The sequence below is a fragment of the Macaca fascicularis genome, chromosome 17 (assembly GCF_037993035.2).
Source record: "Macaca fascicularis isolate 582-1 chromosome 17, T2T-MFA8v1.1".
NCBI lineage: Eukaryota > Metazoa > Chordata > Mammalia > Primates > Cercopithecidae > Macaca > Macaca fascicularis.
This window is the reverse complement of record NC_088391.1, coordinates 9,411,766-9,434,000: the sequence shown is the minus strand read 5'-3', so window position 1 is coordinate 9,434,000 and position 22,235 is coordinate 9,411,766. Positions and strand designations below refer to the sequence as shown.

The 22,235-nt window shown below is 48.7% G+C and overlaps 1 protein-coding gene across 4 annotated transcripts in view; it reads left to right on the top strand.

The window, feature by feature from the left end:
• Positions 1 to 1,742: 1,742 nt before the first annotated feature.
• The window catches only part of SLC7A1 (solute carrier family 7 member 1), an 86,375-nt gene continuing 65,882 nt past the window's right edge, over positions 1,743 to 22,235 (top strand). For 2 of the 4 annotated variants that reach the window (XM_065533120.1, XM_065533121.1), the window contains exon 1: positions 10,530 to 10,597. The gene's annotated coding sequence lies outside the window, so the exon portion shown is untranslated. Of the gene's footprint in view, positions 2,279 to 10,529; positions 10,598 to 22,235 lie in introns of those variants that run through there. The other 2 variants (XM_005585565.4, XM_045377131.2) reach the window with 2 other exon arrangements.

Below are 22,235 nucleotides of genomic sequence, written 5' to 3'. Positions count from 1 at the left end.
AGATTTGCTGTTTTAAAACAAAGCGTATATGGCGGCTTACTATGTCAAGCACGGTTCAAAGCACATTACAAAGCTGGGCAGGATGGTGCTCGCCTATATTTCCAGCTACTGGGGAGGCTAAAGTGAGGGGATTGTTTGAGCCTAGGAGTTCAAGGCTGCAGTGAGCTATGATGTTGCCACTGCACTCCAACTTGGTGACAGAGTGAGACCCAGTCTCTAAAACAAAAACAAAAACGCATTTTACAACTGCTAAGCCATCTGCATGTGTTCATTACAGTTTTTTCTGCGAACGGGCATGGTGGCTCATCCCTGTAGTCCTAGATGCTAGTGGAGGTTGAGGCAAAATGATCGCAAGACAGCTGGTATTTGAGGCCAGCCTATGCAACATATCAAAAACCCTTGTCTATATATAAAAAAAAATATTAACTAGGCGTGATGACACAAGCCTGTAGTTCTATCTACTTGGGAGGCTGAGGCAGGAGGATCACCTGAGCCTGGGAATTTGAAGTTACAGTGAGCTATGATTGTACCACTGCATTCCGGCCTGGGTGACAGAGTGAGACCCCTGTCTCTAAAAAACAAACAAATGACGACAGCAACAACAACAAAACACTTTTTCTGAAGCTAGCACCATGCAATTATGTACTTTATAAATTGCTAGTCTAATTCCAAGGGAATAGTTCAGCAGCTGACATTTGAGAAGCACCTGTAGAAAGGATTCAAAGGCCACGGACACCGTCCACTGTTTTTGTTTTCCTACAAGAAAAAGGATGGCAGTATTTATGCCCTGCTTACCTATCCCAAGTCGTAGATCACTGAATCTTTAAAGATTATGATTCTTGCTTGGTTTTTGGTACCAAAGGAGACAAGGAAGGAGCTTAAGAGGTGAGCACGGTGTGATTCAGGACTGAAGTTTCTGCCACTTCCTGGGAGGTAACTGCAAAAGTGAGCCGTTCTGACTTAGCTGTTTGTGCATTTGCCACCGCCAAGGGGGCACTGGTAGATTCAAGCTTTGGGGCTCTTCTGACAACTGGCAAGGATAAAGTATTAGCAAGGGCAAGGGAATAGCAATAAAATAATCCAATAACAAAGATATGAAGATTTATAGTAATTTTTAGGCCGGTGCAGTGTTTCAGGCCTGTAATCCTAGGGCGCTTTGGGAGGCCCAGGCGGGAGGATCACTTGACCAGGATTTCGAGGTTAAGGTGAACTGCGCTCCAGCCTGGGCAACAGGGCAACACTCTGTCTCTAAAAAGAAAAGACAATTTAAACCCTTTACGTGCATACCAAATCTTATACCAGAAGGAAAACTGGTCTCGAGCTCCGTGTGAGCTCCCTGGGGCCCGCCGGGACGGGGTTGGCACAGCCGGACCTGCGGCACTAGTTCTGGCCGGGCGCTGTGGGATCTGCAGGGGACCATAGGATGCTGTGGCGCGGCGGGCTGAGATTGGCGGAGAAGCGGCCACACGCCTGCCGAGCTACTGAGAAGGCGAGCGGAGGTGCACCCCGCCCGCCCGCCCGCCGCGGGAACCGCAGGTTGAGGCGCCGGGCGCGCGAAGACTCAGCTGCCCCGCCCACCAAGGGCGCGTCGGTACTCGGCCGCCGCCTCTGGGCTGGCAGCCGCCACCGCGCCGCGCTCCCATTGGTGCCCGGCGGTGACGCGGCCGAGCGGGCCGGGGCTGCCTGGTCCGTAGGCGGGCGCGGGGAGCTGGGCGCGAGGGGCGGGGGCCGGGCGCGCGGCTGATGAAACCTGGCGCCGGATTCCGCCAGTCCTCCGCGCCCATTCAGTCAGCGCGGGCAGGTGTGAGCCCCGGGTCAACCGCCTGGCAGGCGCGCACGCGGCCATCGGCTCCCGCTAATCGCAGCCTCCACTCCTCTCCCCGCGCGCCGCGCCCCCGCCCCGCCCAGTCTCCCCGGCAGAGCGTCCGTTGGTCCTTGAGCGCGTCCGACTGTCCGTCCACTGTCCTGCCGGAGCCCCGCCGCCGCCGCCGCCGCCGCCGGCTCGGTGAGTGCCCGGCCCCCGCCAACGCAGGGGGCAGCTCCTTGGGCCCGGGTTATCACGAAGGCGGCCCTGGCTCCGCGTGGGGCCGCGGGAGGGCGGCGCGGGAGTGGCGAGGGCCCCCGTGCCGGGAGCGCTGCCATCCTCCGGGAAGGGCCAGGACCTGGACCGGGCGGGCCCTGGAGTGGGTGCGCGGGGCCGGTGCCCATGCGGCTGTCGCCTCCACGGAGTCCATTTTGGCTCCTTGAAGCCGCGGCGTGGTGTATGATGCAACACCGAGTGAGTAAGCGTGGGCGACCTGGCGATGCCCGCCCCGCGCGCCTGTCCGGGGACCCGCGCGCCGCTACGCATCGGGTGGTCGGGGTGGGTAGGCGGGCGGCGGGCGCACTGGCCAGCCCGGGAAGCATCCGGAGCCCGCTGGCAGCGAGGAGACCTTCCCTTACATGGCGCGGTGCAGAGCACCCCGCCCCGCCACGAGGTCCGGGGATGTGTCATCAGCCTTGGGTGGGGACCCTGCCCGGCCGCCCCCAGGGTGGTCCTGCGGCAGGTGGCCCGCCCGGGGACTCTGTCGCCATCCCCGCCTGGTGGTCGCCCTGACCTAGAGCACCTAGCCCTCCGCTTGTCCCTAGAACCTGGGACGCGCCGCCTGCACCTCTCGTCTGGGTCCCCAAGATTGCTTCGAGGAAGTCTCCCCTAGGTGGGCTGCTTTGTGACCCAGTGTGGCCTGAAAAGACCGGGTTCCTCAGGCCCTCCACATGGTTTGGAGTGAGAGGAAGTTCTTCCGCCTTTGGGAAGACACCGTATTCTCAGGGTGTTCCCTTCTGCGTAGTAGAAAACTTCCCGGGCATGGGCAGGTCACAGTCATTCTAAAACCTGCGTGTATTCAGAGCGGCAGCTGCGCGGTAGTACTACAACGGCCTGTTGGTTCAGCTCCTGACCCTTTCGAGGGGATGGGGGACCCAGATAGCAATTGTGTTTGACTTGTGTGACTGGGATAGTCAGACATGTGCCTTCAGGAAAAAAATAACCTGCATTTCCCAATACTCACGTCATCACCGCCATGCCCTCATGTGTTGGGTTTTAGTCCAGACATAGTTACCAGATGGTTGGGATTTCAATCCCAGGTGTATCTCCCTAAAAAATGTGCCTTTTATTTTCCATTCGACTAGTAGAATTGTGTATGTCGGCCTCTGGCTGAATGCCCTAATTGTATTTAATTCGAATTATAATTTATTTGGGGTTTTTCTTAATATTTCTTGCCCTTTATGTTTGGTTCAGATAATAGGTAACCATGAAACATTTATTCCTCTGGTATTTTTAGTTGGTGTCAGTGGAAATTATCATGATTTTCATATGAACACACCTTCCTGTTATTAAAACAAAAGGTCTTATTTAAGTCACACGAACAGAATAGAAACTTAGGGGAAAAGTCAACAATAGGTTAAAATGGTTTTAAAAATAGGTTTAGCATATTACGATCACGTTTAATTATTATAAAGGTAAAATTCAAAGGATGTCAAAGGAGTTTTGAGTAAAGAGAACAGGGCTTAATAAGTGGATCAGAAATGTAGTCCCTTGTCTGGGTCTGGATCCTAGAGCCACATGCTTCTGTGCATATGATTACTTGCTTTAGGTGGAAAAAAAAAAAAAGGCTTGAAAGACAAGGTTGTTGACTTCAGGGAGTTTCAGTTTTCTATTTGGTAGAAGAACTCATTCTTTGATGGAATTAAATACATGTTGATTGATTATGCCGGTCTGTAGTTTATTTTAACCGAAGTCCATACAAATAAGTAACTATGTTGGAGGGCTCAGAGCCAATTAAATTAATCCTTTCTCATTATCAACCATGTATTTGGAGAGATTGCTGTTATTCCGAGGGACAAATTTGAAATGTGAATAAGTGCATCCTTGTTATGGAGAAAAATATTTTTTTCCCTCTAAACCTTGGAGATACTTGGGTCTCGGAGTTATCTCTTCCAGAGGCATCTTCAGAGATGCCTGTCACTCCACCTGCTTCTTGGTCCTCACTCCAAGCAAGACGTTCCGATGGGTTGTGGTGTTTTTCTATATAGTTGGGCCCTGCAGACCTGGACAGATTTTAAAGCAGATCCAATAAGATTGGCCGGTGGATTCATGGAGGGTGAGAAAGGTCAAATATGACTCCAAGCACATCAGAGTTGCTGTATTAATGAGATGGGAAGGCTGAGCAAAGAACCTGTTGGATGGAAAAGGGACTTTCTGAAAGTCACAACTGCCCTTTTTAGAACTCTCATCCCCAGGGTCAGGGCTAGAAGACGTATCTTCTTGGAGCCCCTCTCAGGTGCCTGCCTGTGTGTTGCAGCCAGCCGTCCAGGGTGCTGGCGTCCTTCCCCTTCACCTAGCCTCACTGGCTCCTCTCGCCAAATCTGGGGGGTCTCTTCAACCTCTGGCTCCTTGCTGCCCATGGCCTCCCTTTGCTCCTCTGCCGCCTTCTAGTGGGCCACCTGGCGGTGGGCTTGTCCTGTGGAATGGGGACCCTCTAAACATGGGGTTCAAAGGTCCTGGGATCTTCCTGTATCATCAGGACATCTGCCTCCTCTCGGGTTTCCCAGGCCTTGGGTGGGGAGGCATCAGATCCCTGGCCAACCTGCTGTCCACCCCAGGGTTTGGACCTCTCTTCCAGTGAGGGAACAGAGTAGTAGCTTCATTTGCGGCAGATTACCTGCCTTGTGATAAACTTTAGTGGCCTCCCTTTCTGTTTTGTCATAATCTGCCTCCTCCCCCACCCCCATACCCAACTGCAAAGCAGCCTTGAAAATAACCACCCCTGTGGTTCAGTGTGGGTCATGATCTGTCAAGCCAGGTTTAGTGCATTTGCCAAATGGAATTACCAGAAGGATGGGCATAAAACTGGGAAAGTGATTTGGTGGCTTGCTAGCCGTGTTCATTTCTCTCCCAAGGCATTTGTTCAGATGTGCAGCATTGGCAGACCCGGGGGATGCCGTTTACCTGGCCCATTGGTCAGGATTTGGTCATCCCAGGAACATGGACCAGATTCTGGCTGGTCTGCGGTTTGCCCCTCCTGCCACACCCAGTGGTTTTCATTGAGCTTTCTTCATCTAATTATTGTCAGAAACAGTGGGGAATGGCAGGTATTGCATTTGGTGAACACACTGGATAATGGAGCCAGAGCCGTGTGACTGAGGGAAGAGGCCTTCACAGCTTCAATGCAGAATGGGATGATTATCTGCCTTGAAACGAAGGATGCTGCTTTGAGGAACTGAGGGGAGTCAGGACCAATACTGGGAACAGCACTCCTCCTGGCTTCTGGAATCCTGGCTTTGCTTCTCTCTGAGGTAATTTAGACTTCCTGAACCTTCTACACTGGCTCCATCTGTATATTGGGAGAGCCTGTCCCTCTCAGCCTCACAGTGGTGAAGTTAGGAAGCATGGAGTCCATAGTGTTCTTTGAAAGAATAAAGGCACCAAGTCCATGCATTTAAATTTCTCTCTTGAGATCAGTCCTTTTGTTAGCAGCCTGCAGTTCTGACCGTGGCAACCGAAAGTCAAGAGCAAGGAAACCTGGGGGTTTATTTGGAGGTGGGAGAGGAGGCCCCTTCTTCTAGTAGGACTGTGTGTGGCTACATTGTCTTTCCATTTTGTTTTCTGATTGTCCCCTTGCCCCTCCCTTTCCTGGGGGCACAGAGGGCATGGCAGTTTTGTTTCCTAGCTTTCCATATTCCTACTGCAGTGCTTTCTTCAGAATATTCGTTCAGATCGGGTTCTTGGCTGTGAGGACAACCAGCTGCATTCCTGTTTCTTTAGAAGTGGATCCCCGTGTCCTGCACAGTGAGTTCTGTGTTGTAGAGACCGTCTAGCAGTGGTGACTCCGGGAGTGGCCTCTGCTCGATGTGGGGCCTCTGCAACATGAGGTTAGGGGGCCTCTACGCTGTGGGGTCGAATGAGACGTCATGACCGCTGCTGGCGGAAAGAGCAGAGCCCCAGAGTGGGTTCCACTTCTGGGATAAGTGTTTTTTCTGATAGTCCTCGGAACCACATTTAAATTCTTTTTCATATTGTTTGCATAATAATTGACTTCTAGTGCCTACCTTATAGGACTGAGAGGTTTTAAACGAGATAATCCATGCTATGGATTTAACACAGCCTCTGGCACAAGTCTAAATGTTGCATATAAGTGTTAACTATCATACTGGAAAGAAGGCTCAGTTCCTTGATCTAGGCGTGGGAGAAATATATATATCTATGTGTATATGGATATATATATATATATATTTTTGAGAGAGGGTCACGCTCTGTCACTCAGGCTGGAGTGCAGTGGTGCAGTCACAGCTTGTGTAGCCTTTACCTCCTGGGATCAAGTGCTCCTCCACCTCAGCCTCTCCGGTACCTGGAACCACAGGTATGTACCACCACACCCGGCTAATTTTTATTTTTTGGTAGAGGAGGGATCTCATTATGTTGCCCAGGCTGGTCTCAAACTCCTGGCCTCAAGTGATCCGCCTGCCTTGCCTCCCTAAAGTGCTAGGTTTACAGTCGTGAGCCACTTAGCCTGGCCCTGAGAAAAATAATTTTTATAACAACTTCATTTTGCTCTCTCATTTTACCAAGGCATTAAAATGTTGTGCTCTTTCCTTGGGTTTGTGTCTGAATTAGAAAGGGGCACACATAGTCCCAGGGTGCTGAAGGAGGGATGTGGGCCTCTGAGGCATCTGCTGACAGGTTCACCATCTCATCTGGTCCTAGGTCTGAGGGAAGGAACGATAGTCTCTGGGCTGTTTTGACTCTGACTGCCTGGATGGACTTGAAGCCATCTCTCTTTGGGATCCTGGTGTCCCCCTGGCCATGGGGTGCAGGTTTGCTTAGGTCTCAGACCCACACAGCTTGGGCTTGGTGACTCCTAGGACTCCTGGGAAACAGAGCTCACAGCCCCTTTCTTAGTGTTTGCTGTATGTGTATGTGTATGTGTATGTGTATGTGTATGTGTGTGTGTTTGGTGGGAGGCAGGACGGGAGTGACTGCCCTAGCTATAGTCATCCTAAACATTTTGTTCAAATTACTCTGAAGACCTTGGGTTTTAGAAAAAGCAAAGCTGAGAAGCTGAAACTCTGGGCCGTGCGTTTCCCACCTCACTCATCCCGTGCTTGTGTCAGTAGGATAGGATGCCTCCATACAGGGCGGGGTGGTGGGGGACACCCACCGGGGGGGGCAGCAGTGAGAAGGCAGGGGCTCACCTCCCCACAAAGTGGCTGGAGTTGATCTGTTACGGATGTCTTCGGAGTGTCCTTCTCTGCATCTTGTCTGCCTACCAAGTGCCATTAGCTAAAGTCTCTTAGGCGAAGTAGGAAGGAAGGGAGGGCCCCGGGGCTAGGTAAGATCAATCCTTGCAAGCACTTATTTCATGCTCAGCATGTACTCTACGCTTTATCTATGTTTCATTTGAGTCCTCCCAGCCACCCAGTGAGGTCGGCCCTTCTGCTTTGACTGATGGGGGGAGGGAGGCAGGTGGCCCATGGGCACACAGGTAGGCAGTCAGCGGCCGAGTGAAGATTGGAACCTAGATATCTGCCTTTACCTGGACTCCAGCCTGTCTCAGTATAGGCCTGGTCTGGCCTGCCCTGTGTGAGTAGGAGGCAGACAGATCTGAAGCCCATCTGCCTGTGTCCCTCTGTTTCTGGCTGAGTCCAAGTGGTGCTGGCACTGGTCATGCGCCCCAACGCTGGATGGCACCCTGCCTTCCCTCTCTTTGCCCTGATTTCCCTCTGCTGTCTCTGAACGCAGGTCTTCCCCCTCCCAAGTCCAGGCGTCTGGCACAGCTGGAGCCCTGGGGTCCCTGGGGCAGCTGCGCTGGGACGTGGCCAGTGTCAGGAGCCAGTGTGTATGACAGGCTGGGCTGCATTCTTTTTGGGTCAGTAGTTTGGCATTTACATCACCAGCCTTTGGCTGGATGCAATGCCTCCTGCCCAGACCACAAGGTTGCTTTGTCTGATTTATCACCATCCAGCCATGCCCACATTCCACCTCCATCTCCACCTGGGGAGACCCCATTGCAGGGGGTCTTGTGGGAACCAGAGACTGTTCGTAGGGGAAAGTCAGCTTCCTTTTGTGTATTCCATCCTTCTTAAGGCCAGTGGCCTCTGTCGTCCTGCCCTTGGCTTGGCTTTGATGATTTCTACAATATCTTGCAGAGGTGCCGCCTTTCCATAGAGGATGCTGCTTTAACACTCTCAGAGAGCCTGGGGCGGGAGCTGTCCACCCCAGAGCCTGCAGTGAGGGCCCGTCTTCCCCAAAGTGACTTGGGAGTGTCTTCCTGGTCCGCAGCTTTTCCACAGTGTCAGGGACACCTCCTGCCCTCCCTTGGGACGAGGCCTGGTCCAGGAGCTGGGGCATTAGGGTGCAGTTTCTGGGACCCCATGGAGGTCCCCTGGGAAAGACTGGCAATTAGAGTTAGGAAAACTCTTCCCTAACCCTTTTTGCCCTTCTCCTTTTCCCCTTTTCTTTTTCAGCAGTTTTTGGATAACATTTCAAAGTTAAAAGTTACAGAGGCCAGGCATGGTGGCTCACACCTGTAATCCCAGAATTTTGGGAGGCTGAGGCAAACAGATCACTTGAGACCAGGAGTTTGAGACCAGCCCTGGCCAACATGGTGAAACTCATGTCTACTAAAAATACAAAAGTTAGCCAGGTGTTGGTGGCACATGCCTGCAGTCGCAGCTACTCGGGAGGCTGAGACACAGGAGTCACTTGAACCTGGGAGGCGGAGGTTTCAGTGAGCTGAGATCACACCACTGCACTCCAGCCTGGGTGACAGAGTAAGATGCTATCTCAAAAAAAAAAAAAAGAAAAGAAAAGAAAAGAAAAGTTGCAGGAGTGCAAGGAACTCCTGAGTACCCTCTTCTCAGATGTGCAGGTGGTTTATGTTTTGCCTCCTTCTATTCTCTCTCCACCCACACACAAACTCACATGCACACAGACATATACATTTTTTTCTGAACCATTTGAGAGTAAGCTGAAGATATCATGCCTTTTTATTTGCTCTCTGTACTTCGGTGTATATTTCCTAAGAACAAGGACCTTCTCTCATATAACCATGGTACGATAGCAAAGTCAGATTGCTAGACAGTCCATATTCGACTTGCAGTCGTCCACATAATGTCCTTTATAGCTAGGTATTTTTGGGGAAGGAGTTGTGCAGTGTAGGGGTTCTTTCAAAAAAGCTGTAGTCTAATTTTCTACCTCATGAGCCTTTTTAAGAAAAAATGTTTCTAAAAGTTAGAATGCTTTGTTGTGGAAATTTTGGAAACTGCAGAAAATTAAAAGAAGGAGAAAATAAAAACCATTCATAATTCCAGTTCAGAGGCTGAGTAATCAACCAGAAAGGTGGTGGGAAGACTTTCTCAGCTCCTTCAGCTCTGGTGACCTGGCCACGCAGTCCCGTGGTCCCTCTACCACCCACACACCAGGCAGGAGCCCCGCAGCGGAGTCCTGGGGCTGTGGGAGGAGCCGGCCCTGTCTGGAGCTGACGGTCTTTCATGCTCCTGCCCACCCCTTGGGCAGGTGCCCACCGAGCAGGCGGACTTAACCAGCCTTGGTGGTGCCTTTGTGGTGCATATCCTCCGGGTGGGGAAGGGTGGAGATTGTTAATAAATATCCAGAACTTGTTTGAGACTTGAAAAGAAATGTTGCAGGCCCACTCTTGTCTGGTCTATACCCTTTGCTTCCTGGACTTGGCAGAGGTTAAGGATGGGGCCTGGAGCCTGATTGAGGGAAACAGCACTGGCCCCGTGTCAGTGACCTCTTGGGTGCTTCATGCGGTTGCTAGACTTGCCTTTTAATAAGCCTCTTGGCCCCTACCAGTGGGCTACAGAAGAAATAAAATGTGAAATTTTACCACGTGAAGTTTGCTGTTTGCTGATGACTGTGCGTCTCATAAGTTCCTAGGGAAAGGTTTTAAAACTGGTGCAGATAGTGAAGTTTGGATCTCACGTCTCTGCTTTGTCTGCTTAGGTGGTCCCTTTGTCATAACAGCTGTAAGAGTGGCTCTCCCATTTCCTCACCCAGGAGGGGTCTTTGCTAAGCGAGTCTGGTGTCTGGAAGGATTTTGTTCTTAGAAGCTACTACGTCATTGTCCTCAGCTCCCCGTCGTTTGTACCTCAGTTTCCCTGAGCTGTAGGTCTACGTTATGTGTGAAAATGGGCCTCTGAAGGTCATGATCAAAAGCCTTGAGTATTTTTCCATGTGTTTGTTTTTTCTGCTCCGGCCCCAGACCCTCTCCTTGAAGGAGCTGGCCTTGAGAGTGACTTCGGTGGGCAGCCGCCCAGACTCCACACACCCCGCTGAGTCCACGTAACGCCCAACCCGGACAGGCCAGAGCTGAAGGGCTACTCTTCAAAGAAACCCTTTGAAGTGCAAACATTTCCTTTCCTGAAAAGAAGGGAAATTGAAATGAAAACGTATTGTTCTGTGCGGACAATGTTCTCTTCGATCAAAGAGGGAGTGGGGCTTATAAAGGGAGATGCACAAATTAGAGCTTGATGTGGCCAGTGGTGTGGACGTGAATATTCATCCCTGTGGAGGAAAATAGTGGGGTCTCTAACATTCGTAAGACTGTATTTTCCTTTTTTTTCTTCTTTTTCCTTAAGGCTCTGAATCTAGGTCTAACGTTCTGTTTCATGATGTCCCTCCTTTGTGTTTTGATCTTGTGGTAAGCATTTGGGAGTGTCTTTCAGTCAATCATGATACCATTTCCATGTTAGAATATTATGTAGCCAGTAAGAATGGTGTTTTCAAAGAACATTTGATTTTATGGGGGAAACTTTAATGTTAAAAGTGAAACCATCGGGGTGCAATGTTCCATATTCGGTGTTATCTTAATGAGATCTTTGTATTTGCACAGAAAGAAAAAATTGGTAAAATTGGACTTTGTTTTTCTCACTCAGTGTTTGTGGCACCTAAAATAGTGCTCAACAAATATTTATTGAATGATTATTTTTATAATTAGTAAAACTGTATTTAAAGGAGGAATGTCTTTGAGCTAATGTTTTGGCAGGTGGATGGGACAATATATTATTTTAAGTTTCTGTTGTAATTTTGCCCTGGCAGCTCAGTTCTGGTTGATTTTGTTCTTTGGTACACACATGTACCCCATTTTGCACTTTGGTGCAAATTATACTGTGAATGGGTGACTTTGACATTTATATTTTTGGAAGAATCCGGTTCTACTGAAGTCAGAGTATCAGAAAGTTGACTTTTTCCTAATGTTCCCAGATGGAGTAAAATTACAGCTTCTTCTTACTTACTCTGTAGTTAAGGAACCTTTGGGCCAGTTTGTCCTGTCCTGTGGTTGAGAATTTTTGCCTGATTTGCCCAAGGTTTCTCATCCTTCAGCATCCAAGGCTACCAACATGCACTGTTCATATGTCGTCCTGGTTTCTAATGGATAGTTGTCTAAAAATGCAGCTTCCCATTCTTACCTGTACTGTAGGTTAGCTCGGAAGATGTCCATCCGTGGTCTCAGTGATCTTATCCAGGGAGGGTGACTGTCACAGCTGTCCTTTCCTCTCTGGTGACATTGTTTCATTCCTCCTTCAGGCACTTGGGATTCAGAGCCCTGTTGACTGCCTCTTCTGCACTGTTAGCTTAGCACAGGATTCTGGAAGCCCGGTGCTGGGAAAGCCTTTCTCTGGGCTGTTTGGGATGGGGCTACTGGTTACACGTACACACTGGTACTCACTGGGTGTTCCTGGGGATGGCAGCTTTTAAACTTCTTTGACTGCAGTCTACAGTAAGACCTAAATTTACATTGTGATCAAGTACACACACAGAGGCACACATATTGATACATAGATTAAAATGACAATTTTTATGAAACAGTACTCAGTTTTACTATCTGTGATACACTGAGATAATTTTTATTCTTTTCTATTTCATTACAAGAAAAATTCCTGGTGGCAACTTGGAGTTTGCAAAACACACTACGTTTAGACATATGAGCCACACCTCACCTGCAACTTCACTGCACTGCCCTGAATTTCATGTTCACTGCTAGCACCAGGGAATGGGAGTCAGTTCTCCATCCAGACCAGTTAGGGCAAAGAAAGTTGAGGAGTCGAGGTTTCTTTCTGTGGTGATTTGAGAGTTTCTGACTGAAGGAGACATTATTCTCTGTGGTGATGCCCAAGAAGGTGAGTAGGTTTTCAGGGCAGATCTGTGTTAATTTCCCCGGTGTGGTTTGCTTATGCAAACTGGGGTATCTGTCCTTAGTTAACCTGACACACTGGTGTCCCAAAGGTGGCCTGGTCAGGCTGTATGTGAGTCTTTAGAAATGGGCCATACGTTTGTTAATTTCGGTGGTCTGATTTTCTTTGAGTTTATTTTATTCGGCGTGATGTGACGAAGAACCTATCTGAAAGAGTTAAGGATTTTTGGGAAGAAGAGTAAGAAAACATACTCGTAGAAATGTTATTTTTTGACTAAATCTGATGGATTAAAATCGAATGGTGTTGAAACTATATTAACAATAGCAGCCGTACCATTAAATAGTTCTTCTTGAAAAGGTTGGATGGATTTTTGCTTAAGAAATGCTTGAATGTTTTTTCTGTTTTTTCTTAGAAATTAAATGTCTTTTAGTCTGTGTGTATAATTCACAAAACAATTGTAAATCAAGGGAATTGACTCTGCCTAACAAGGATATAGTGACATAACAGAACTAGAACAAGATAAATGGCCTCATTTATTGAAACAATGTGCAAAAGTCTGTCCTTGTTCTTTGGAAGTTTCTTTTATTTACTATGCTTCTTAATAAAAATAAATTTGTTGTGAGAATTCAGAGTACTTACTTTACAGTATTCTTAAAAGTTCATATAGAAGTTACAAATATTGGCTGGGTGCGGTGGCTCACGCCTGTAATCCCAGCACTTTGGGAGACTAAGGCAGGCAGATCACCTGAGGTCAGGAGTTAGAGACCAGCCTGGCCAACATGGTGAAACCCCATCTCAACTAAAAATACAAAAAATTAGCTGGGTGTGGTGGTGCAGTACAGCTCCCGAGTAGCTGTAGTCCCAGCTACTCAGGAGGCTGAGGCAGGAGAATCGCTTGAGCCCAGGAGGTGGAGGTTGCAGTGAGACGAGATTGTGCCATTGCACTCCAGCCTGGGGAACAGAGTGAGACTCTGTCTCAAAAAGAAAAAAAAAAAACCGTTACAAATATTACCACCACCATTGTTGGTGTTTGAGAAGAAACCTCATGAACTTGATCTTATGCTGTTATATATGTTAATGTTTGAAATAAGTGATGACTCTGTTATTGCAAGTGTACCGCACTTCCCCCGCAAATCTATAACCTCACAGTTTCAGCCGCTGGGTTTGTTTGTTTGTTTGTTTTTGTTTTTTAACTTTTGTTGGAAGACATTTCTTTCTCAGATTGCTTTCTTTCCAGAGGGCAATCTTGGGAGAAATTAAGCAAGAGCATTCATTAGTTCTTTGAGTAATTTTATTGAACTGGGAAGAATGTCTGTCTTGCTGGTCTCAGAGTTGGATACAATTAGAGTTTTAGAAAATTATCAGATCTAATTTGTGCTGGGATTCAGGCCTAATTACCGAAAGACTCTGTGGTCTGGTGAGTCAAGGTGAGGGCATGGCTGTCTCATGTTTCTTGGGTGATTTGGTGTAGGGCAGTGCCCAGGGGAGGAGAAAGCTCTCTGCACAAATCTAAATCACTTTCCTGTGGCTCCTGGTTGCCCATGAGCGGTCCGGTGTGGAGCATCTGCAAGGGAGGTCTTGCTGAGTCACCTTGCGCAGCGTTTGAGTTGCTGGAAGAGTTGAAGTCTACTAAGAGCTGCTGGCCTTGACCCACAGAGGTCCCAGCAAGAGTCTCTTTCCAGCAAAGGGTCCTGCTGTGTGAAGGAAGAAAGCACCATTCCGCCCTGGGGAGGCACTTGGGAGCAGGGACAGAGGGAAAGCATGGGCTTCTCCACACGGATGCTTTGTGGAAGCAAGCAATACTCCCTGTATCCAAACGAGCAGCGACTCAGACATTTGAATTCTCTTACCTTTTCCTGGAATTGACCTTGTTGCTAGACTTCCTTGAAGGAACGGAACCGTAGGGCACACTTTACTGTGCATGCGGGCACGGGTATGGGCTCCTTACAGTTCTGGGGTGGGGCCTGAAGGCCACATCGCTGCCAGGTCTAGACCTAACGAAGGGCCTGCACCTGAAGATGTAAGCTGTGTAAAATAAAAAGTCAAATCTGAGGACAAGACTAACTGGAGCGTATTGTTTCTGGAAATGCAGCACACACAGCAGGACACGTTTCCATTGTAGTTGTGTACGTTGGGTGTATTTTGTAATGTGTCTGTTCATTATGACTGTTACTCCTTCGTTGCTCTCTAAAGAGCATGTGGGTGGATAAGATCATATGGGTTGGGCAGAGGTGGCAGTAGGGGCAGGCAGTAAGGATGGGGAAAAGGAACCGCATCTCAGCAAGTGTGCAAGTTAAGTACTTGGCATAATGTAGTGGTGCCTTTCATATCCTAAGGTCATACTGTGGGTATCTTTGAACTGTCTAGACCAATACATGCATACAGATCCTCCCCCGGGGATCTCCTGAAATGCAAGTTCTGATTTGGTAGCTTAGGGAGTGGGTCTGAGAGATTGCATTTCTAACCAGCTCTCAGGGTCACTTGGAGTAGCAAGCACCTCCAAAACTGCTGGAACCTGGGACAACTGCAGGGAGACCTGAGCTGCCCATTAGACCACATCATCCTGAGGGTCTGGGATGCATGTGTCTTTGTGCCTCCTGTACCAAGGGCAGTGCTTGGTATGAAGTAGATGCTCAAAGTGATCTCTTCAACTGGACTGAAGAGGCTGCTGTCCCAGAGCCCATTTGCTTTAGTGGCCTTGGGACGGCAGGGGTGTGGTGATCCAGTGATAGCCTGTGCACTCATTTCAGCCCAGCTTGGTTATTGCTTTACAGCCATCTGCAGATAGGTTGTGCGGATTTGGCAGCAGAAGCGGGCTCCTGGCACCGGCAAGGAGTGATAGCCGAGGGCTTGGCAGTGAGGACAAGGACAGAACACCCACGGAAGAGAGGCAAGAACTCAGTAACCACCACCGTCTGGGATAATTAGCCGAGTGGCAAGCAGCCCTCCTCATTTCAGGAGGTCTGTGTTGTACACCCACATGCAACTCTGTGCCTCAGTTTCCTCATTTGAAAAATGGAGAAACTTACAGTCCCCCTGTTGTAGGTTATATTAAGGATTGAAGCTTTTAGCGCCTTGCCAGGCTTAGCATGAGAGTGCAATAAATGTGAGTTGTAATTAGGACTGGTGTGTAAAGGGTTACGCCCCAGCCTTCAGGGAGGTTTCTCCCAGAAGAAAAATCCCATTCCTGGGGCTGCACATAAATGTGTTGGTATTTTGCTGCTAAAAGAGTAGGTGTAAATTAACATGCAAAGTGATTCCTCCAGAAGGCTGGGGGTGGCGAAATGGGCCAAGGGGAGGTTGCTACTTGTTCCTCATCCTCAGGAAATTCTTAATGGAAGAGGCGGATGTCAGGAGCTTTCTAATTAACAGGCGGGTGAGAGGGGAGATGAACGTGTCTCTGGGGTGTGCCTCAGGGGCAGGCATGCACTGGCGCTGGCGCTGGGGCGAAGTTCCAGGGACCCTTGCCCGTAAGACCTTAAACCAGAGTGCCACTTAGAGGGGACAGCGCACGCTTGGATGCGTGCTCTGGTGTTTAACCCTCTTTGCAACTTACTTATGTTTGGTTCTTCAAAAGTCTTAGAAGTGGCTGGCTAAAGGTAACGGGGTGCTGAGGCATGGCTCCCACACATGTCTATCACCCCAAAGGTGCTGGGCATGAGTACTGAGGGAAACCTTGGCTGTGTCTGACCTGTGTTTACTTCAGAGCTTTATGCCTAGCACATGGGTTTGCACAGGGACATTTAAAGTAAGAAAGAAGAGAGCATAGTAGATCGGTGTCTCGGGAGGCTTTGAAGGGGGCCCAAGCTTCTGTGTTTTACCGCAAATGCCTGTGAAAACTCCCAGAACATTCCTTGATCGAAATGGTTTTCTTGTACCTTCTCACAGGGGGAGAAGCAGGGGTGGGGGCGGGGGCGGGATGTCATGGGAATGGAGCGTTCTTAAGCTCAGTTGTATGTGATTTTTATTTCTCTCTGTTGCCTGGTTCATTAATTCATAAACTCCTTTAGAAGGCTGAAGAGTTCGTTAGAAATATCCTATTTCTGTTAAATAGCAAGTAGAAACATGGCATTTACATTTTTCTTTAAAACTCAGAACTTGAGATCACTTATGTAAAATGTGAGGCAAGGCTGTCCCTTCTCCGGGAGGCTCTGGTGTTGGCGGGAATGGGGGGTTCAGGGGATCGAGGTTTAACCTGTGACCTTTGGTAGCTTTTGAATTTTTGAGCCATGTGTGTGTTGGCCTTTTGAAAATCCCATCATGGCATGCTGCTTTGGGGAAATCTGATTTCGTTTGTATGGTACGTCTTGCAGGAATGTAAAGGGTAGCTTTTAATCACCTTCTTAACGCTGTTCAGTCTCTAGAAACTGGCATATTATTCATTTGCCTCAGCAGGCGTTAAGATTAACAACATATTCCATGGGTGAAACTTTGCAGTTGGGCCTGGGAATAGTCTCTCTGCTTTATAGCACTCATCACCTTGCTGGAGAGGGAAAATCAATCAGGTAAGGGGACATGTCTTGATTGTTCAGCGCAGCAGCCGTGTGAGGAAATGAAGGCTTGTTTCCAGGTGGGAAAAAGGCCTGTGAAGGAGGAGGCTCTGCCAGCCATTGAAAGTGTGTTCTCCACGTGTGTTTATGTATTGTCTGGGCATGAAGAGGGGTAACATGGAACAGATCTCAAAAAGGGGGAGGCAGTTATGAAGGCACTGAGAAATAAATGTAGAAAAGCAGAGAGGAAACACGGTGTAGGAGTCCTGGACTCTTAACAGAGCTTGAAGTACCTAGGAGCCTGAGAACTCAGACATGTCCCCTCTGCTGTCCCCTCCTGCCTGGCCTCGGAAGTCCTCCTGGGGACTTACCACACTCGCTGCATGGCAGTTCCCGGATGCCCCGGCCCCTCCGCAGTCACAGCCTGGAGGTAGAGAGACCTGCACCCCACCGGCTCAGCCATGGACTCATGTGATCCTGGGCCAGAGGCAGACACTCCAGGCCGCACTTTTTGCCTTGGGGATCTGAAGAGCTTGCACTAAGATGCTGCCCTCTGTGAGGTTTCCAGCCCTAAACGGGAAGTGAGGGACATTCCATGATTATGGATCCGCCAAAGAGCTCTGAGCGGTTCGGTGGCCATGCTGTGAAAGTGAACGTTGAGTGGGAACCACGCCATCAGATCTAGTAGGAACAAAGGGTCTGGTAGGAGGACGACGACAAAGACCTCTACTGAGAAGTGTCACTTTGCCTGTGTTAGCCCAGAAACATTGAGCAGGGCACCGGTTCGACCAGAAGGAACAGAATGGCTCTTGTAAAAATAAAAAGCACTTGGTACCAGCATCCATGTGGTCCACCAGGCTTGTGCCCCGTCAGAGGAATACTCTGGAGGAAATATTCCTCCGGCTGTGGAAAGAGTGAGCAGTTGTGGACCAAACATTTCATGGTCTGATGAAAAGCTAGTGGATGCTGGCCAGGTGCGATGGCACTTTGGAAGGCCGAGGCAGGTGGATCACCTGAGGTCAGGAGTTTGAGACCAGCCTAGCCAACTTGGTGAAACCCTGTCTCTAATAAAAATGTAAAAAAATTAGCCGGGCATGGTGGTATGTGCCTGCAGTTCCAGCTGCTCGGGAGGCTGAGGCAAGAGAATTGCTTGAACCCAGGAGGCGGAGGTTGCAGTGAACCGAGATTGTGCCACTGTGTTCCAGTCTGGGCAACAGAGCGAGACTCCATCTCAAAAAAAAAAAAAAAATGCTAGTGAATGCTTATCCATTCATGACAGGGGCAGCCGTTTCCTGGTGTCAGATCCCTCGCCGCGGTGTCCTGTTGTGCGGGGCGCCTCAGGTGGAGTTTGGAATGTCGGGATAGGCCATGAGAAGTTTTAGTTCCATACTATCTCACCAGGGAGGAAGCCTGAGAGAAGTTATTTTTCAAAAGGATTAGTGAGCCATACACATCAAAATATATACAGGTTTCATCAAAGGAAAGAGACCCAGCTTGAATTGAGGATGAAGCATTTCCACAGCGGAGTGAGGCCGAAGCTCTGCGTCGAGATATCTAGAGAGAGCTGGCTGCTGCCTGAAAGGTTTCTTTCAGAAAGCCCTTCACGGTGGTACCACGTGTACTTGTTTCTCTTCTGCCCTCCTGAGAGACATGCTTGTCCCCAGCGGAATGAAGAAAAAGGCAAATTAAAAGATGTGTGAGAGAGAGAGTTCTTGCCTGCCGCCAGATCCCGCCTGCGGAGAGAAGAGCAGGACTGTGGAAAGAGGCCTCGGGTCTGAGAACAAGAGGACTCATTCAAGTCTGTGGCTTTTGACAGGCTGTGACAGGGAGCCGGCGTATTGAGGGATCGCTTTTCCAGCATTGGTGGATCCTTAGTGGACTTGGAGCTCTCAGGGTACCCAGTGAAAAGGCACCAGGCCAGAGCTCCCCGGGGTGTCTGGTTGACCCAGTAGCTTGCCGTGTCCTCTCCAGGAAGAAATAGTTGAGAGTGGATTGTGCCAGATTCGCATTCCTCTCCGCAGCCCCTCCAAGGCTTCTCAGCCACGGCTGGACTCTGGGTAGACTCAGCTGGGGACAGACGGTGGACACCTGGCACCTCTCCTGGGCCTCACAACGTTTGCCCAAGGTCCTTTAGGTTTGTCTTAGCAGATGTGATCCTGCCGATGACAGGGTATTCTTATTTACACTTGCAGATGTGTGTGTATTAAAATAACACGCCCTTGGATTGAATAGAGCACATTCGGCTGTGCCACTGAGTTCACGTAAGGTTTGCAGTAGGACAAAGGATGGCAAACAGTTCGATCTGCAAAAACAAAAAACAAAAAAAAAACAAAAAACTTCAGTTGTGCAGCCCAAGTTCAGATGTCTTAAATATCTGCTGTCCGGATAGAAATCTGAGAAGGGTTGTGCTACGGGAGAGGGGAAATCTCATTTGCCAGCCCCCAAGAAGCCTTGGCTTTTGTCTGGGGACAGCAAGGACTTCCTAAGAGGGCTGACTGAAAGATCCCGAAGATGAGAGTAAGAGATGCCCTCAGCGTCTCCAATGCCACAGGCCACAGCGAGGAGAACCACAGACTTAGTGACCAGCTCTAGAAGTCAGCATGTGTTCCTTGTCAGAACTGGCAAATGTTTTAGAATAAATGAAAAGCAAATAGGACTTTCCATAGCTGGTGACAAACCGACCCAAGCAGAGGAGTGGAGGAGGAGAGGGTCTCGGGGTCCAGAAGAACGTGGTTCTCCGTGGTTGCCCAGCACGTCAGGGCCAGCAGTGCTTGGGGTGATGACAAATCTTTTGCAAATGCTATCATGGGACATGCCGGCCCACAAAGCCTGCTTTGTGAGCTCCTCCAAAGACAGGATACTCGGCCAGTGGCGACTAAGGTTGACCAAGATGTTATTTCTTGTGATCTTGGCTCTCCAAATACAGGCTCTGTGGCATTTCAGCGAGGAGCAGGACAACTTGGTGGCCAAGAGGTCCATCAGAGATGCCTGGCATGCATTCTGCACGTCACTGTAAAGCAAGTTGCAGCCCCAGCACGGACACAAACCTCTTGGAGCCAAAGTTCAGATTTCCCTGTTCTCTCCAGTGTGTGTTTTCCACCTGTCCCCCTTTACTTGGACTTCCCAGAGCCACACGCCCAGGAGACACTGCTACCTTTCAGTTAGTGTCACTTCTTCTGCACTGGGCACCCAGCTTCCTCCACAGCCTCACCAACCCCCGCACCAACGAGGTACTTGGAGCTGACTCGTGCATTTGGCTCCAACTGTGGGAGCCTGCTGAATCTGGCGCCTGGCTCTGGCTCACCCTGACCCAGTTAGGTGGGAGTTCAGAGTCAGAGCTGGATGCCAGCCCGGCCACCAGCATGAGGTGTGGAGAAAAGCCCCAGACGCATTCAGCAACAAAGTGGCTGGGAGAGAAGGTGGCTGTTGAGGTGCAGGGAGAGGAAGCCCCTGCCCCATCCAACCATTGAGTTCACTGTACCTTTTGCTCATTCAAGCTACAGTGAAAGACCTTATGCCAAATTTCATTTGAATTTTAGAACCGACCTTGTGTTTCACTGTGGATAAAGCAATTTGTAAACTTCTGTATTGGTATTTAAATTGAGGTGATTAAAAAAAGACAACCAGCGAATGGAGGTGACAGGCTCGGGCCAGGGCCCTTCTGACCCAGGGCTACCTGAATGGGAAGTGAGAGGAGCAGAGGTGTTGGCACCAGACAGACTTGGGTTCTAGCCTGGTCTCTGGTGCTGACCGGTTGTAGGAACCTGCTCCAGGCCTTCCTCTGCCCACTCGCCAGGTGCCGTGTTCCAGGGTATCTGAGAATTGAGGCAGTGGCTGGCCAGTTCTCAGTACAGAGCTGCACATTTATCAGTTGGGCAGCAGTTACCAGTTTCCTTTTTTTTCCTCCTCATTCTTTCATTTAGTTTTAAATGGCACTAGAGATGGTGCATCTGTTGTCCTGGAAGCCCACAGGGCACTCGGAACAAGGCTCCTCAGCAAATGAACAGACCAAGTGGACCATTGGGATGGCCCAGACATCCTGTCCTGTCCCCTCCTTCTCTCACTTTCTGCAGCTCCATCAAGTATAGGTTTGATTTGAACTTGGTACTGTTGGTGTCAGCCTTTGGAACGTAGGGAGGGTGTATGACGCTGAGAAATGGTGATATAATGCAAGTAACAGATTCCCAATTTCAACAGCATGTCAGTCGCATTACCTAGTTCTCTGCTGTTAGAAAACTGTTCAGTCTTATCTGAATATAGTTTGTGTGGTTCTTCCTACCTGCGGGAAGCTTTAAATTTCTTTTGTTTTCTTTCCTTTTTTTTTTTTTTTTTTTTTTTTTTTTTTTTTTTTTTTAAGAGACAGGACCTCATACTGTTTTTTAATGATTAAGTGAATGACAGAGAACATCACACTTTTACCATCTATCTTCATCCCTTTGTAAACTAAGCTCCTACTCTTCTAAAACCGCTCGCAATTTCAATTTCCTGTCTCTTGAATTAGACAATCTCCTGATCTCTTCTCGGTCCTCCTAGAGGTCTCTCACATGCTGTACATGAAGAAAGCCTCCTTCAACAGACCCAAAAAATGAGAGGATCTGTAGAAAGGAATGGCCAACAGTATTAAATGTTTCACAGACACCGCAGGGGGTGATCGCAGCTCACTGCAGCCTTGACCTCCTGGGCTGAAGCAATCCTCCTGCCTCAGTCTCCTGAATAACTGGGACTACAGGTGCACACCACCATACCTGCTTAATATTTTAGAATAGTTTTTGTAGAGACAGAGCCTTGCTATGTTCTCCAAGCTATTCTCAAACTCCTGGCCTCAAGGGATCCTCCCATTTCAGCCTCCTGGAGTGCTGGGATTATAGGCATGAGCTACCACACCTGGCCTAAATTTCTTGATAACTCCACCAGTGCCGTGAGTTCATGTTCTTGTTCATGTGAGTACTAGGCAACATTAAGCATTGATATTTGGTGAAAATTAATAAAAAATGTACTTTCAGCTCTGAATGGGGAGCTCTGTAGGCCTTTCTGGAAGTTGCAGGGCAGGGGCAGATGACCACAGTGGGCACTCATGTCCCTCAAGCAGGGACAGAAATCTCTTTCTGTGGGCCAACTTTGAAAACGTTTGTACTGTATTGAAAACAGACTACATTTGGAATCTAAACTTTTTAGACATTGGTATGAAAAACCTTTGGTTTAGTTTGTACATAAACTTACTTTTAGGCTCACTCTTAACTGCGTCATAAACTATCTAAAAGTAGGTATTTTAGGGGATTCAGGGGCACATTTGTTTTATTACAAGTGGTATTTAATAGCATATCCAAGAGCTAAATACACCTTTAGTTCAGACTCTTATTTAAGTTTGTAAATTCTAAAGTTGGGTCCTTTAGCACAATGGAAAGTTTGCAGAAGCAAAACAAGTAAAGGTTTCTTTTTAAAAATTCATTGTGTACTGGGGATTTATCATACGTTAGAAGCAGTATACAGTACTTGGCTTTTAAAACTATATGTCTTTTTCTTTTTTTGTTGTTTGCGTTTACTGTTTTG